Source organism: Myiozetetes cayanensis, unplaced genomic scaffold (assembly GCF_022539395.1).
Source record: "Myiozetetes cayanensis isolate MyiCay16 unplaced genomic scaffold, myiCay2020 scf14, whole genome shotgun sequence".
Classification (NCBI taxonomy): Eukaryota; Metazoa; Chordata; class Aves; order Passeriformes; family Tyrannidae; genus Myiozetetes; species Myiozetetes cayanensis.
The window spans coordinates 806,259-821,364 of record NW_026087048.1 but is presented as its reverse complement, the minus strand read 5'-3'; positions in this window follow the sequence as shown (position 1 = coordinate 821,364).

The window sequence follows — 15,106 nt, the reverse complement described above, 5'->3', positions numbered from 1 at the left end:
AACCTGGGATCAGTTGTAAAAAATGACTGAACATTGATAATGTTCCAGATAGCAGATGATTTTATAATTCTGTAGCTTATGCTGGAAGATGAGTGTGACAGGAGAGAGACAAAGGTTGCAGGCTGCAGTGGCTTAGTTCAGTGTGTCCAATATGATCCTAATTAGTCTTCCTGCCACACAAAGATCACGTCTACACCTAATCTGGTGTCCAAATGAGTCAGCTGGGTAGGGAGGCTCCCTTCAGCAATCCTAGGGAAGAAACCTTACAAGCTGCTGGGAGGACACGTCCCCTGCTCTCCTGTGTCAGGTGACCTGGTCAGCAGATTTCAGTTCTAAAATTCCCATGTCATGGGGAATTGTGGTTCTTGTGCACCTGTCTCCCAAATGGAACAAAAATATTAAGTACCTATTAGCAAAGAGACAGAAACTTTCATTTTGCAGTGTGGAAAATGCCTCCTGTTTCAAGAGGCTTTGTTTCACTTTCACATGTTAAATTCCCCTCAACTAATTAAAAAAAAACCCAAACCCCAAACAGTGACTCCTCAGCCCACCCTGCTGCCTCTGGGCTTGCTTGGCCTGTCCTCTGCATGTCAGACAAGCAGGGTAACAGGGTACTGTTATTTTACTCTGGAGAAGTTAAACATAGTTGGTGTCAATACTTTTAAATAAAACAAAATCTAGGGAATAGTTAAAGTTAAGTTATGCAAAGCTTGGACGATTTAAAGGGAGGTATGAGTCATTTGATGAATAGGAAATGTGTTAGGAAATTCTGATTAATTATTAATCTATTGAAAAAGGAGCTAGAATTATTAATATTTTATATCACAGATGTATTTATATAAAATAATTTTGCAGTTGGTTCGAGTAGAGCTTCAAACAATCTATAGAAACAAGTGAATCCTCCTTTATCTCAAATATAATTAGCCATTTAAATGTCTTGGGTCAATTTATTAACACTTTATTCATCGGGGTGTAACTTTTATTAGGCTTTATTGCTATCAGAAATTATATCCTACACAAATACAATAGAGATTTAAATGTTCTGTAGAATGAGCCAATGCTTCCTGACTTTATTGCACAGTATTGTAATGAACCTTGACCAGCTGTAGATTTGATAAGTGTAAAATATTACTGCTTGCTGCTAATTTTGTTCCTTTTTAATGACTGATAATCCATGTCGATTTAGTGTGATAGTCACAATCCAATACTGTTTTCCTGCTGTAAATGTGATTGTAACAGGAGCTATTAAATGTGTCCGCATAATAAAATTAGTCAGGGAAGCTCTGTATATTGTTTCCAGGTCTTTGGATTTTCATTATAGTGGTGGAACTTGTTAGACTGGAAAGCTTGATGGTTGCCAGCTCAGACGAGCTCCTTTCTACCTCTGTGCCAAGCCAAGGGGTAATGATGCTGCACTGAGAAGTCTGTTCTCACTGTTCTGGAAAATCCATCACGTACAAACATAGGGGATCATTTTGGGAAGTGCCACAGAGGAGGAAAGAGAGGAAACTCCTCTGGGCAACTGCAACTGCTCAGGAGTTGGTTCCAGAGCCAAGGCTGGCAGCTGAGTGTGTGTGCTGGGAGAAGGGAGTGAGGACAGCTCTGGTGATCAGGAAACACTGATACATCAAATGGGCACATCTATCAGGCTGGCACAGGGTGTGAGAGGATCCTGCTGAGCAAACCTGGGCAGAAGCCTCTCTTTTCCTTTCCCACTTGTCCAGCACAAACTCCACCCTGAGATAATGAGCTGCTGCATCAGAGTAATTCTGACAAACACACACATCCTCCCAGGCTTGCTTTTGGTCTCGTTTGATCTTGTCTAACCTGAAGGCTTCTTTTCCAGTTCTTGGGCCTCCAGGTTCGAAGTGGAGATATTTTTATAAGAGTGGTTGAAATCCCAACTGTGAGAATAAAAAAAATGCAGTTTCTGTAGCTTAATGTAATTTTCTGGGGATATTTTTAAGTGAATAGTTACGTGATCTCACCCATATCTTGGCAGAATAGTAACTAAAAGCTGTAGCCATATCTGGGTAGGATCTCAAAAGACTCTATCCTGCAGTAAAGCAGACATTTAGTGCCTCAGTTTCTCTAATTTATTAAAAAGATAGTGGGAAATAGTGTCACTGACATCAGTGTAGACCAGATCTACTTGCACACGTCCAGTGATGATGCTGGCTGAGTAAAGCCTTCTGTTACCAGTTAATAAGGGGCCGTTTATAACTTTGCACTGACAAAATAATAGTTCATACCTTTTGATACAAGGTAGGAATAAATCTAAAGATTCATAACCTTCTACATTATTTATCTGCAGTATTTCCTCACTTGGAAAAGCTCCCCAAGGAAAGAAATGCAGAAAGCAGAAAGCAAGCTGGCAAGTGCATGCAGAGAGAACTATTTTAGCCTAAGGTTTACTGTAGCATCTTTGCATTGCAGTGGCTGTGTGGTGGAAGCTGTGAGGCCCTTCTGACTCTGAATTTGTGCTTACAGGGACCCTTAAGTGTCATCACCCAGTCTCTGCATCATCCAAGCCTGCTGTACTGGGGACTGCTCAGGTGTTCTTTCCACATGCCTGCAATTTCTGTGCAGGATAACACAATCAAACAGTGGTATAGATAAATTTGGTATCTGCAGGGATCCTCAGGCTGCCATATGACTGACATACCCTCCTTTGCAGAGGACTCCTGCTCTTCCTGGGATCCAAAGGGATGTGTGCTTTGCTGGCTCAGTGCTGGCTGGTGCAGCACTGGCATCAGGCTCTGTGCAGCAGTTTTGGGGGATGCTGGCTGGTGAGGGCTGCAATCTGCCAGAGAGGCCAGTTGACATGTGATAGGATCTGAAATCTTGCCAACATCACTGGGAGGTTAAGAGGGCAGTCAGTGCACCTGCAAATTAGTGCATCTATCCCGAAGTGGGGCCATTTCATCAGCATTGCTGGGGAGCTCTGGGAGACAAGTCCAGTAGCTGGGCTCCTTTATGCCTCTAGAGGAAACAGCTTTTGGGTGGGGAGAAGGCATTTCCTCTGCTCAGACACATACAGAAAAGGGGATTTACTTCACCAATTGGTAATTCCAGTTACTGCAATAAGTTCCTAGTTCAATTTGTGCCAGATGAAGGTGTCCCATTTAGACACACCTGCAGGTTCTCGCTGCAGCTCAGCCAGTTCCCTGCTCCAAAAGGCATTCCTTGCAAATAAACACCGGACAGATACAAAGAAACACTGCAAAGCCCAAGCCAGGCAATGAGCTTCAGAAAGAGCAGATCCACAGATGTGCTGACTGAAGTTTAAGAGACAACTTAACAGATGTACAAAGCTGCAGATCAGAGGGGATATAAAGCAGTTAAAGTTGCTGAAAGGCACAATGTGTCACAATCTAACGATTCGGTGCCTCCCCAGCCCCGCGGAAGCGGGAACGTGCGCTGGCTCTGTGCTCCTGGCTGTAGGCATGCCAGGAAGATTATAAAAATGCCACGCTGTGATATGTTGCCCTCCTGCCTGAAAGGCTACCATTAAGCTGCTTATTTACTGCACCTATTCAGGCAGCAGTGCCGTTCAGAGTGCTACCTGTCTTCTTGTGGGATAAATTAGTTGTGGATATCACAGGACTGTTGCTGCCTATTGTTCAGTCTGGTGAAGGTGGGAAGAGATGAAAGGCACGGATCTGACCTTGTCATGTTTTGTGTAAAATGAGAGGTGCTTTTTCTTCGTAGTGAGTTGTCAGAGTTGATCTTGGTAGGAGTGACCGTGTTAGCAAGTTTGGAGCTAAATTAAAAAGGCCAACATACTAATGAGGGCAATAATTTGATCTTGATCATACAGATAGATCCATGGATGGGGGAAGATGTGGAGGTGTGGAGGAAAGCGCCTGTCACCAGAGCTTTGTGCTCTCTGTAAATGAGCACTGTTTGAGATGAAATCATCGAGAGAACACACAGGAAAACTGAGCTACCCCCTCAGCTCAAAACAGGGGTGTTGTTTTGTTGGTTGTTTTTTTTATATACATGTATATAAATTGGTCTGCCCTCGTGTTTTTGTGCTATATGGAGCTGTGAACTTTAAATTAGTGGTAACAGAAATTGACAAGTACAGCATTAAAAACTAAACCATGCAGCCCTACAGGCTTAATTATGGAGTGAGCAGGAAGATAGACACAGAAAATCCTGTCTCAAAATTTTACCTCACATAATATAAATAAAAGATTATGTCTTCCACTGGTAGCCTGAGATCAAAAGGATAATATAAAATGACTAGCCTGTATTTATTTTGCCTTTATTATGTGTATAGATAAACTATACATTTCTCAGTTCCTTGTGTCTTTTAGCTATACACAGAGACACTTAGATATAGATTTAATTATGGATAAATAGCTATAAATTAATATACGTATTTACTTTTAATTTTTCATATAGTCATTAGAAAGATGCATTTTCATTGTCAAAACTTAAAAATGGACAATTTTTTTAAATACTATTCTAATTGATAGTATGTTAAGTTGAATATAAATTAGACAAAAATATGGATTGGGATTTCTTTTAGAAATTGTGATTCTGAGGATAAGGATGTTTTATATAATCATTAGCTATCAGAGAAAAGTTATGACACTATTTATTGCATAGATATAAATATGTCATAATATAAACACAAATCTTTGCCATTCAGGTACCATGTGAGCTGAACTGATAATTTTCATTGCTGTTCTAAAAAAAAATCCGCTTGTTAAGTTTGGATAAAGCACCAGAGAAGGTTTTCTTTTCCCTGATGAACCATTACCAGCTCAAAGCATGTTAACGTGGCTTTGGTGCAGCAGATCAGTGAATTTTAATGGCAGCAATCAATAACTGTAATTTCATTGCTGGTCACACCAAAACATGACTAAAATCTATGCAGGATATCTGAAGCGAGGGTCTGAAATGTTCTCAATTTCCAGCCATACATTTTTTGTTACTGAGGGAAAAAAAGGAAACCAAAACCCAAAGAAACAGGTGCAGTGCTGTCCTTCCTTCCTTCCCGAGCTCTGGATCTGAGCACCTTTGAATGCCAGGACAACACCTGTCTGACAGCAATCCACACACAGCCAGTGACAGCTTGTCCCTGCCAGCCTGGCTGTGCTGGGGGAGGAAATCAGCTCAAAGGGGGAGGAACACTGAATAAAACAAGTACTGGCACCTTTTAGGAAGGGCTTTCTGAAGGCAGGGCTGGGTGTCGTTCCTGCTCTCAGAGCTGCTGGGGTGTCAGCAGCCAGGCTGTGAAATGCAGCCTTGCTCTAACAGAGCCCTTCCCTGCTTCCATATTTGTTTGCCTACGATTTGGGACCGTTTCATGCTGGTCTGTGAAAGGAGCCTTGTTAACAGATGGTGGCTGAAGCCGAGCCTTTCTGATGCTGCCTTACAGCACTGAGCCCTCTTGGAGTGGTATTTTAACTGGCAATTATTGTATTTGATTATGATCAATCAGGATGAAAATTGACTTGACTCCTAAAAGTCTAAATCTCTTTATATCATTATTAGCCCTGAGTTTCCTTCCTTTCTCTCCATCTCGGTCTGCCTCCACCACACACATCTGCTGAATAAAGACAGAGCCCTTTGCAGAAATTAAAGGAAAATGCTATATTTGGAACAGTCCTAGATTAAATTTAGTTGCAGAAGATACATGATTAAAATATAGTATGGTTTTAACCTGTCATTTTCCATTATGTTTGAAGTTGATAAGATTTCAGAAACTTTTGCAAAGAAGGCACTTATGCTAACTCTCAAGGCAGGACCTAAATCACTGCAGCTGCAATTACTGGTAATCACTGGCAAATCTGCCTTCAATGTGTAATTAATCCTAAGCATGTAAGCAGTCTGACTGCTGTAAATGGGACTGCTCAGACACTTGTGTACTGACATGCACAAAATTAGCACTTGGCTTCTGCAGCAGGGCCGGGTGGAAACACAAACCCCTTCTGCTAAAGCGCCCCGGGCTCCAGAGACTCGCGGGTTAATCACCTGCAGCCCGGGTTCATCACCTGCAGCCCGGGTTCATCACCTGCAGCCAGGGTTAATCACCTTCAGACGGGCTAGCGAGGGAGGGAAGGATCCTTCTGTGCCACAGAAACGCACCCAGGGGTGGTTGGGGATGCAGCAAAGCCCGGCTGCAGGAGCCAGCACAGGTGAGCTTTGGCAGCTCCCGGGGAAGGGGAACGGCTTGGGGATGTCAGTGGGGACGTCAATGCGAGCCCAGGGTGAGGCTGAGACTGTCCATTCAAATGTAGTGACGTGTTTGTGTTCGAAAATGTTGAGGGGGGAATTAACTAGGTCATGTAAATGAGAGGAGGGATCATTTGGGGAGACTCTGAGTGCTGCAGTACTATCAGGCAGTATTTAAGCAGACCTTTCTTTTTCCTTGTGTACCAATGACCTGTCATATCAACTGGCTGCACACCCCCGAAACAAAGGGGTGCTGGAAAGGGGGGAAGGTGGGAAAACCCCCAGAGCTGTGTAAACGAGAACTAACTTTTCCTGTGGAAAAATCAGGATGACAGGGGAGCAGAAGGATTAAGGAGCATGGCTACAAGTGTTACAGCACCAACTAACAAAAAGTTGCTTTATCCCAAACCTGCCAAAATTAGAGTCAGGGACAGATGCCAATACCCTCCGGTCACTGTATCTGACTGAGCAAAGGGCTTTCAGGAAGAATATAATCGTTAAGAACTTGGGGGCTGGGAGGAGGGTGCAACGTTCATCAGAATTAAAAACTGACCAAGGAAACTGGAATTTTGTGTGGGTTTGGTGTGTGAGGACCCTACAGAAATTTGTGCTCAATTCTAACAGCACTAACATGGCTAATGAAAACATAAATTTATTGTTTTGTCACTGTATTGGACAGTTAGGCCTTGAGAATATTTTTGAGTTAATTACATACTATAATAGCCTTTATTTTCTATATAAATCTGTTCGATAGATTATTTGACAAAAAAATACAAGTGCATGTTAATCTTCAGTGGAATCAGTGGCTCCTGCCTCCAAAAGGCTGTAATTCTGGCTGAACAGTCGATGGTTGTGGCAAAGGACTGAAACACTGGTGTAATGTAGACTTGCAGAGTGAACAGAGGTGGCTGTGGCACTGAGCTGAGAACGTTTACACACTTAGTTCTCTTGGCAGGGAAGCTCTGTGAGGTGTTGCTGTACAGGACCCCTTCTCCAAAAGGGCAGAATTCAGTTCCTCAGTGCATCTCCTGCATTCTTTACTTCATCCCTTTCTATGTACATTTCCAGAGGAGGAGGCTGTGGAACCCCCCCAGAAGACATTCAGAATATTTAGACTCTGTAGAGTGCTGAAGTTTGACTACAGCTGCTTTGGATGGTTTTATTTTGCCCTGCTTTGTGCCAACCAGGAGCTGGTGTTTCATCCTGGGCCACAAGGATTTGTTGGTCGCTTAGAGCCTTGAGAAAGGAACTATTTTTGTTCAGAAATTTTGTAAGGCTTGCAAAGTTTTATGGTTCTTCTCACCATTCCAAGGGATGGCAAATTGTGCCTGGGAGTGCTTGGGTAACAAATACCTTGGGTATTTCAGTGCAAATCCAGAAAAGTGTATTTTCATTCTAATCACAGTGATTAAACAGACATGATGACTTTAAAATGACTGCATAGCTGGTGAGGAAAGCCAAACCCAATCAATGTGGACAACCTTGTTCATTTACTTCAAAGTGGAGATTAGTAATATAACTTGAGATGACTTCTTTAGCAAGGTATTAATTATTTGTCAGTAGTAATGCAGAAGATCAAATTTAATTTATAAAGGTTAGTTTATTTGAAATGTTGCTACCTGTGTCTGCAGACAAAATGTCTTTTGTGTTTTATGCCACTCTAAACCAAGTCTTTTACATTCTCAACGTTTGCTTTGCTATGTAAATTCAAAGTTTGAAAAGCTGTTGCCTTCCAAGTCCTCTGTATATAATTAGAGGGGTACAATCAACCCCAGCCTCCAATCAGGCTCCCTTCTGGTTGGCTGTGTAGCACAAATACTGAAGCCAAAAGATTTCAGATTCATCCTAGAAAGAAATCACTGCCCTTTTAGGACCTAGAAAATGCCATTTAAAAGCTCACAGTGTTGAAAGACCTTAGTTAAGTGACATCCTCCATTCACACAACAGAATAATTGCATCATATATCAAATGTTTGCACTGAAAACCAGAATATTTCAAGGTAGGACCAAGGAGCAGGTTGGCATGTTCCAGTAAGAAGGCAAAATGAGATGCAGAGTAGAGAGGAACAAGTGTGAAGCTGGTCCTTCCTTCCCTCCAGCCTCCTGCAGTCAGTCCTGGTACATCTTAGAGCCTGAGGTTTCATAGTGGCCATTGTCTAATTCAAGGTCTAACGAAGCTGAACAAGTGTCTCACTTGGAAAATGAAACAAAAAAAACCAGGTTTAGTAAGCCTGATTTATTATTCAGACTATTTTATACTCTTCACTAACAAGGGAAGGGATATTGGGGTGAATGAGCAGATTCTGCACCCTGAAAAGGGTCCAGGGACCTGCCTGCAGAACCAGCCATGGCTCTCCCAGCTGCCAGGGGAGCAGGGCAGGAATGCAGGAGGCTGCAGGACCCCCAGACAAATCAGAACTGAAGAGATGTGAGGAGAACAGAAAGAAAGGTGAAGATGATGTCTTCACACATTGAGTTTAGAAGGCTGGATTTCATTATCTTTCTTCCTCTGTCAGATCAATTGCTCATCATTATCACAGCCATCATGTGGTAAAACAAAAGGAGAGCAGGACTGGTTATTACATAATGTTCCATAGATTGAATTTTTGTTTATGATTTCATGGAAGTTGGGCAAAGGGGGGCAGAAATTAATTCATAAAATACAAAGATTGTTCTCCTGAGTTTTAGCTGCAGGGGAATTAAAGGGACAGAGAATTTGCTGTTATGGCCAGGGCAGCTTTTCTGAGCAAAGCTTTTGTGGGTCAGGGACCCGAATATTCAGGCATCTTTGAGGCTGGTTCATTTGACTGTCAGATCCCAGGTTTACAGCCACTGGCCAGTGTAGTCTTCCTCTTAATCTTAATTCTCATGTGGCAAGTCCTGATCTGTCCTGTAAAGTCTACCCAGCCCTGTGATCAGACAGCAGATATTTTTCAGGTGGGACAGTGCCAGTGTGCAGACACTGCTGTGGGTTCAGTGTCTGCTCTTCAAAATACTTGACCTGGAAGTGGATATGAAAATTACCTTCTCAGGGGAGAGTCAAATGTTCCCATGGTCTAAAGAAAGCCACACTTCTCTAAACACATCCCTAATTGGTATTCAATCTTAAAAAATGTCTTTCGTTAAAAATATAATTTGATGAAGTAATTGCCTTGCCTTTGATTAAGTTAGGTTCTATTGGATTAACATGATTAATAGATAAAATTATAATCAAACAGAGCAGTGCAAAAGGTGAATTCAGGCATGGGTCATATTAAACTACTAAATTTAAAAAAGATTGATATGGTAGGAATATTCATTTCACAGCAGGTACCGTGCTGTTTCCTTACAGTGATGTAATTCAAATGAATTTCGTAGTCAGAATCAGGGCTTCTTCCGAAGGCCTTTGAAGTTGATGAGAGTTGTTATGCCAGAGAGATCTGTTTATAATACTTGACACCCACAGTGTAAATATGCACTGCTCCCATATCAATAGCAGTAAAATGCAGCATTGCTGTAAGAATTAGTTCTAAACTCCAGAGGGGAAAAAACAGCTTAATGATCTTAGAATGAAAAAAAAAAACAAAACCAAAAAACACTTATCCAAAGAAGAAGAGCTCTGTTTTCCTAAGAGTTCCTGTCAGCACTGGAACACAATGCAGCATTTAATTGTACCTATCAATTAGGAAGATTACTTCAAATTAGTTATGAAATTTGCCCCACCAATGTGTAGGGCACTGCATCGACTGAGAAAAGCTTATTCAGGATAAAATAAAAATCCAGTACTGAAAGTAGAGTTTTTCTTTGAAGTGACCAAGCAATGACACAGCAACAGAAAGAAACCACATCTTGAGATGACTGCAGAGCCCCAGGTAAACAGCAGAGCTGCACTGTCCCAAACAGAGGCACCTGTAAGATAAGGACAAATAGGTGAATTAGACGTTACTATAAGCATTTGAATTAAAGACTTCATTATAAGAATTTGATTTTGAGAAGGCAAAAAAATCTTTGACATTTTCCACATTCTCTCATGATTCACTAAAACAGAATCTAAGTCTGGCAAAATATATTGAGCACCTCAACAGGTTCAAAGCACCCAGGGAGTTATGGGATCTGGTTGCTTGGGGAACCCATCCAGGGAGCCACTTTGTGTTTAAAATCATCATTCTTTTAGACTAGTCAAGTGGGGGATGGTGGTGCCAAAGCAAGGTGGAAGAGCTGTCACTGCAAGGAGCTCTCTGTGGGTTGGCTGCAGGATCCCAAATCCACTGACAAACTGCTTTAGTCTAAGTTCTCATGCTCTAATAAAGAGGAGAACAAAAAGACTGCCAGGTTCCAGGAGGTGCCAAACGTTTAGTAGTGAAACAAGCTGTATTTAACATCCTCCACACTGTTCCACAAGGTAAAAGGAAGTGTTGCTGTATCAGTGGCAGCACATACTGGAAAATCTGTAGAAGGCTGGAAGTGATCATTGCAACTCCTCAGGGGTTAGTTGGGCAAATGGCACAGGTCCAGCTGCAATAGTTAATTTTGGTGATTTTTTTTGTTTGTTTTTTTTTGTTGTTGTTGGTTTTTTTCCTTTGTTTGTTAGTTTTTGTTGGTTTTTTGGTTTTTTTTCCCCAAAGAACTCAAGTGCTGCTCTGAGAAGAAATGGGCTTGGTTGTTTTTCTTAAGGGAGGACAAAGTAATTCCTGCCACGTAGTGGCTGCTGCCTCTGATAGGCTGGATTTATAAAATTATGGCAGTGGAATTACAGAAATGGTACAAACAGAACTCCATTTCTTAGACACAAGGGCCCAGTTTCAGCATACTGAAATTAAAAGTTTAAGAAGTGCTCTGAAAGTAGCCTGGTTACTCTTTGGCTGTTGTTGTTCAGCATTAGACAGATGACTCAGTCAGGTGCATAATATTTGCCTACTAGAAGATCAAAAAACCCTCATTTCACTTCCAAGCTTACTTGAAATCTCTTGAACTGTGGGCACATGGCAATGATATTTCAGTACCAAAGGTAATAAATTCTGGGCTCCTTGTGACATGTTTGGGAACAGCTTTAGCATTAGAGATGGAAGGGCTAAGCTGGACTCTTGTCCCTGTGCTGGGATGATCAGTCAGCAGAAATGATGAAATTAATGAAATTCAGGTGTGTTTTTGGGTCATTTCACTGTTATTTTCTGTACACCCTGAATTTCAGAATGTGTTTCCTCCGAGCCAGTCCTTGCTGACCGAGCCCAGTACTGGCCAAGGCAAACTCTACATTGAAAGCTGAGTGCAAGTCCTGTTTGTTTAATGCAAGATGGGACAAAACATAAGCAAAAGGAAGAGTATGCTGCTTGCAATGCCATTAAACTTAGGCAGGACACTTCACACAACTTTCAACTGTTGATTTGAAACCACTTGATGCGTTTACTGCAGAAACAGAGTTCTGTTATTGGCAAACTTAGCAATGACCGACCGGGGATCGCTGTCTATTGATTTTGTTTTGGTTTTATTTAAGAATAAATTTAGATGGATGGATGAATTTGGAACACTGTTGCTTCATCTTTATCTCTAATTGAGATACTACCATGGATTGTAAGGCTCTGGAGTATAATGATTTGTCAGCACAGGACACAGAGTGGACCAATTTAATGGTTGCTGGAGGGGTTAGGATTCCTACCGCCTTTGATGAAATCTTTTTTAGGTCAGTAACATTTAGAGATAGAGGAGGGGGAAAAATGAAGTAATTGGAGAGAAACCAGATGGTTTGTGGCTAATTTGGAAAAGTACAGATTATTGTTGTGCAGCATCTTATTCATTAAATGGAAAGGTCTGGAGATTTTAGCAGGGACAGATTAATATTGATATGGTGTTATGATTCTTGCTGTTCGGTGTGCAAACACCAGCCAGCCCTTCTCTTTCCCTGCACGTGCTCAGTGCTGTCCCTGGAAGCTCTGTCTGAGCAATTCCAGGGTGAGGCAGGCGATGACAGCCTCACATGTGCATTTTTCATTTATGTTTTCCACCACAGGAAAAATATTTGTGTGTCTGCAAAACGTGAATTCAAGTATTGCAGGAGCAGCCAAATGTGTGAATTCAAGTATTGCAGGAGCAGCCACATGTATGGACATCATGGAAATAACAGGAGTGAGTGAAGGTTCATAAGCATGAGCTGGTATCTTCATTCCCTTCTGTTTTTTCAGAGGATCTTGCTTTATTTGCACAGGCTCCTGTTCATTGCAATTGCAACTATAAATATATGTTAATTTTTAAGTTTCTTTGCTGTTCTGTTCTGAAATAATACAGACACACTGGTTAAAAATGGAGCCGTGTGTTTTACCTTGGGATGATAAAGGTAAGATGTTTACCCACACCTAATTAGTAAACATTATTTTACTCAGATTTAGTGCAGTAGTGCCCAGGGACTCGAAGGAAATTGCTGAACACTTCACTGGTACTGCAAGGGGCAACTTTTGCCTCACACAGTTTGTAGCAAAAATAAGCAAGACAGACAAAAGCTGAGAGTGCCCAGACTGGGCAGTGACTCACGGGGAGAGGCTTTGTAAGGGAGAGGGGAGCACTCAGGAGCACCAGGGCTGTGACTGAGCTGGGAGGTCACACAAAACAGTCTTATGGGTGGTAATGGAATACAATATATATTAAATACATTTGGATATTTTATACCTGTGTATTGCTATATATCTGTGCACAATTCTGTGGGATTTCCAGATGTCATTACAAATTGTTACCAGTGCACTGCAGTGGTACAGGGGATTTTTTGGCTCCCATTAGCTCAGTGTTCCTAAGGCCTTAACCTTCTGTTATGGGATGAAGAGATTTAAACTTCACAGCATCTTGCTGTCACTGGCTGGCATAATTGAGAATACTGTGTGAGGGGTTTGGAGAGCCCTTTCCTTTTGGCAGAGCTGTTTGGACACGCTTGTTAGGAACTGAGCTCTGCAAAATAGATGGTCAGCTCTGGAGGGGATCCTTCAGCGAGGGAATAGCTGCAGGAAAACAGTGCCAAACAAGCAACATTTTGCTGAGAGGTTTTCAGAATAACATTCTTGACTTAGAGCCCATTATCTAACAGATGTGTATTGATTTAATAAGCCTCCCCACTGTTTCACTGTAAGCACTTAGTTCTCTCATCTTCAGTGTAGAACGTGGAACAGGAATCCATTAATAAAAAACCTCTTCTTCCAGCAAAACTTGTTGGTGCCCATATTTGTCAAGGACAGTTAAGTATTTCAAAGGTAATTAAAACTTCATTTTTTTGATTGGGATGCTGTGGGCAGGTCCCTCAGCTGGATATAGTACCTGATATATATACTGATGTCCTTTTTCCAAAGGATAACATTAAAAACTATTTAATCTGCTCTGTTTTTTCCCTGCTGTACCTCAAAAGGATCTTACAAAATAAGATGTCTTTCTGTGGCTGCAGAAGGAAGGAACTGACACCTTGGTACTGTCAAGCTGTTACTTCCTTCTCATTTCTTTCTTTAGATGATGTATTTACTGACTGTGTTGGACTCTGCTCTTCCTTTCCATCGTTTGACCATCCCAGGTTCCATTTGCCATCTGACAGTAATAACAAGAATGTCCTGTTGGAAAAGCAAATATGAACCAACAGGCAAATCCCTCTGTGTTCACAGAACAAATGACAGGACAGAATGGCATCAGTGCCTGAGCACAGAGTCTGTCTTGGCTGGGCTTTGGATGCAGTTCCTCTGAGGCTGAGGCTGCCTAGACTGATTAAACACGTGCAGCTGATTGTGGAGTGATCATGGTCAGTCCACAAGCCCAGGCGTTGGGGTGTGAGGAGTTCAGCAGGTGTTTTAAACACAGGATCTCTTCCTTCATAATCTGGTACTCTACTTTCTGCACAGTTCCAAGCAATTTGCTTTTCTGAACCAAGCTATAAAGCTTTTAACTGTAAAAGTGATCTCCTCATAAAGTGCACGTGTTCTAAATACCTGAGGCCTGATCTTCCAGCCTTGCCAGCCCAGTTAATCTGTACTCGTCTCTTTAACCTTGGTGATTGAATAGAGGAGGAGTCAAGTGATTCCAGACTATCTGCTGGCCTCTACTCAACTTTCCTAAATCACGATTTGTTTTCACACGGATAAGTGATTGAATGAAGGGTTAACAGTGTTCTGTCTCTCCTAATTTGAGATTTGGAAGACAATTACAATTCAAAATGTTTCTTCTGCTTGAGACTCCTTAGGAAAGACACATACATAGCCTAGAGCTAAAGTCCAACTTTGCTTTTAAATGCAAATATTTTAACAAGTATAACACACAGAAGCGTGAACTATCAATTATTACTACTAGGCATATGTAAAACATCTTGTTTATCACAAAGAGACCAAATTAGGCTAAAAATAAAATAGACATTTGTAATTGAAATGTTCTCCTTTGAAACTGCCCATTGTTGCTATCAGAGGTGGCCTTCAGGTTGTCTTGATGCATCTAAATGGATCCTTCAATAAGAAAAGATGGGAACTGCCAGCGTGGGCAGACTGTGGCGTTTGTCATGCAATGAGACTTCCTGAGAACTGGGTTAGAGCAGTGCATTATTTACAGCACTGGCCTGTCAGATGAGAGTGAAGACTTTGTTTCCCCTTGCTTTTATTCTCTAAAGGCCTTCCTGGTACACCCAGAGACAGGAGGGAAAGGTTCACCTCCAGCAGAGCTGACCCACCAGGGCATGGTCAGACAAACATCGGTGGGAATTCTGAAAGCCTTAACTTCAGTAGATATTTTGGAGCCACATTTAACTGCGTTAGACTGAAGGTGGAACAGGTACAAGTTTCAACAAATGTTGGGTTTATTTTTCAGTTTAGTATTGTCTCAGCCTAAATCAAGTCAAATTCTACCGTTTACCTCCATCCCCCAGAAGGTTTTGTTCTGAGACAGTAACACCTTGGGGCTTTGGCTGCTTACTTTGTTTGTTTTCCTAG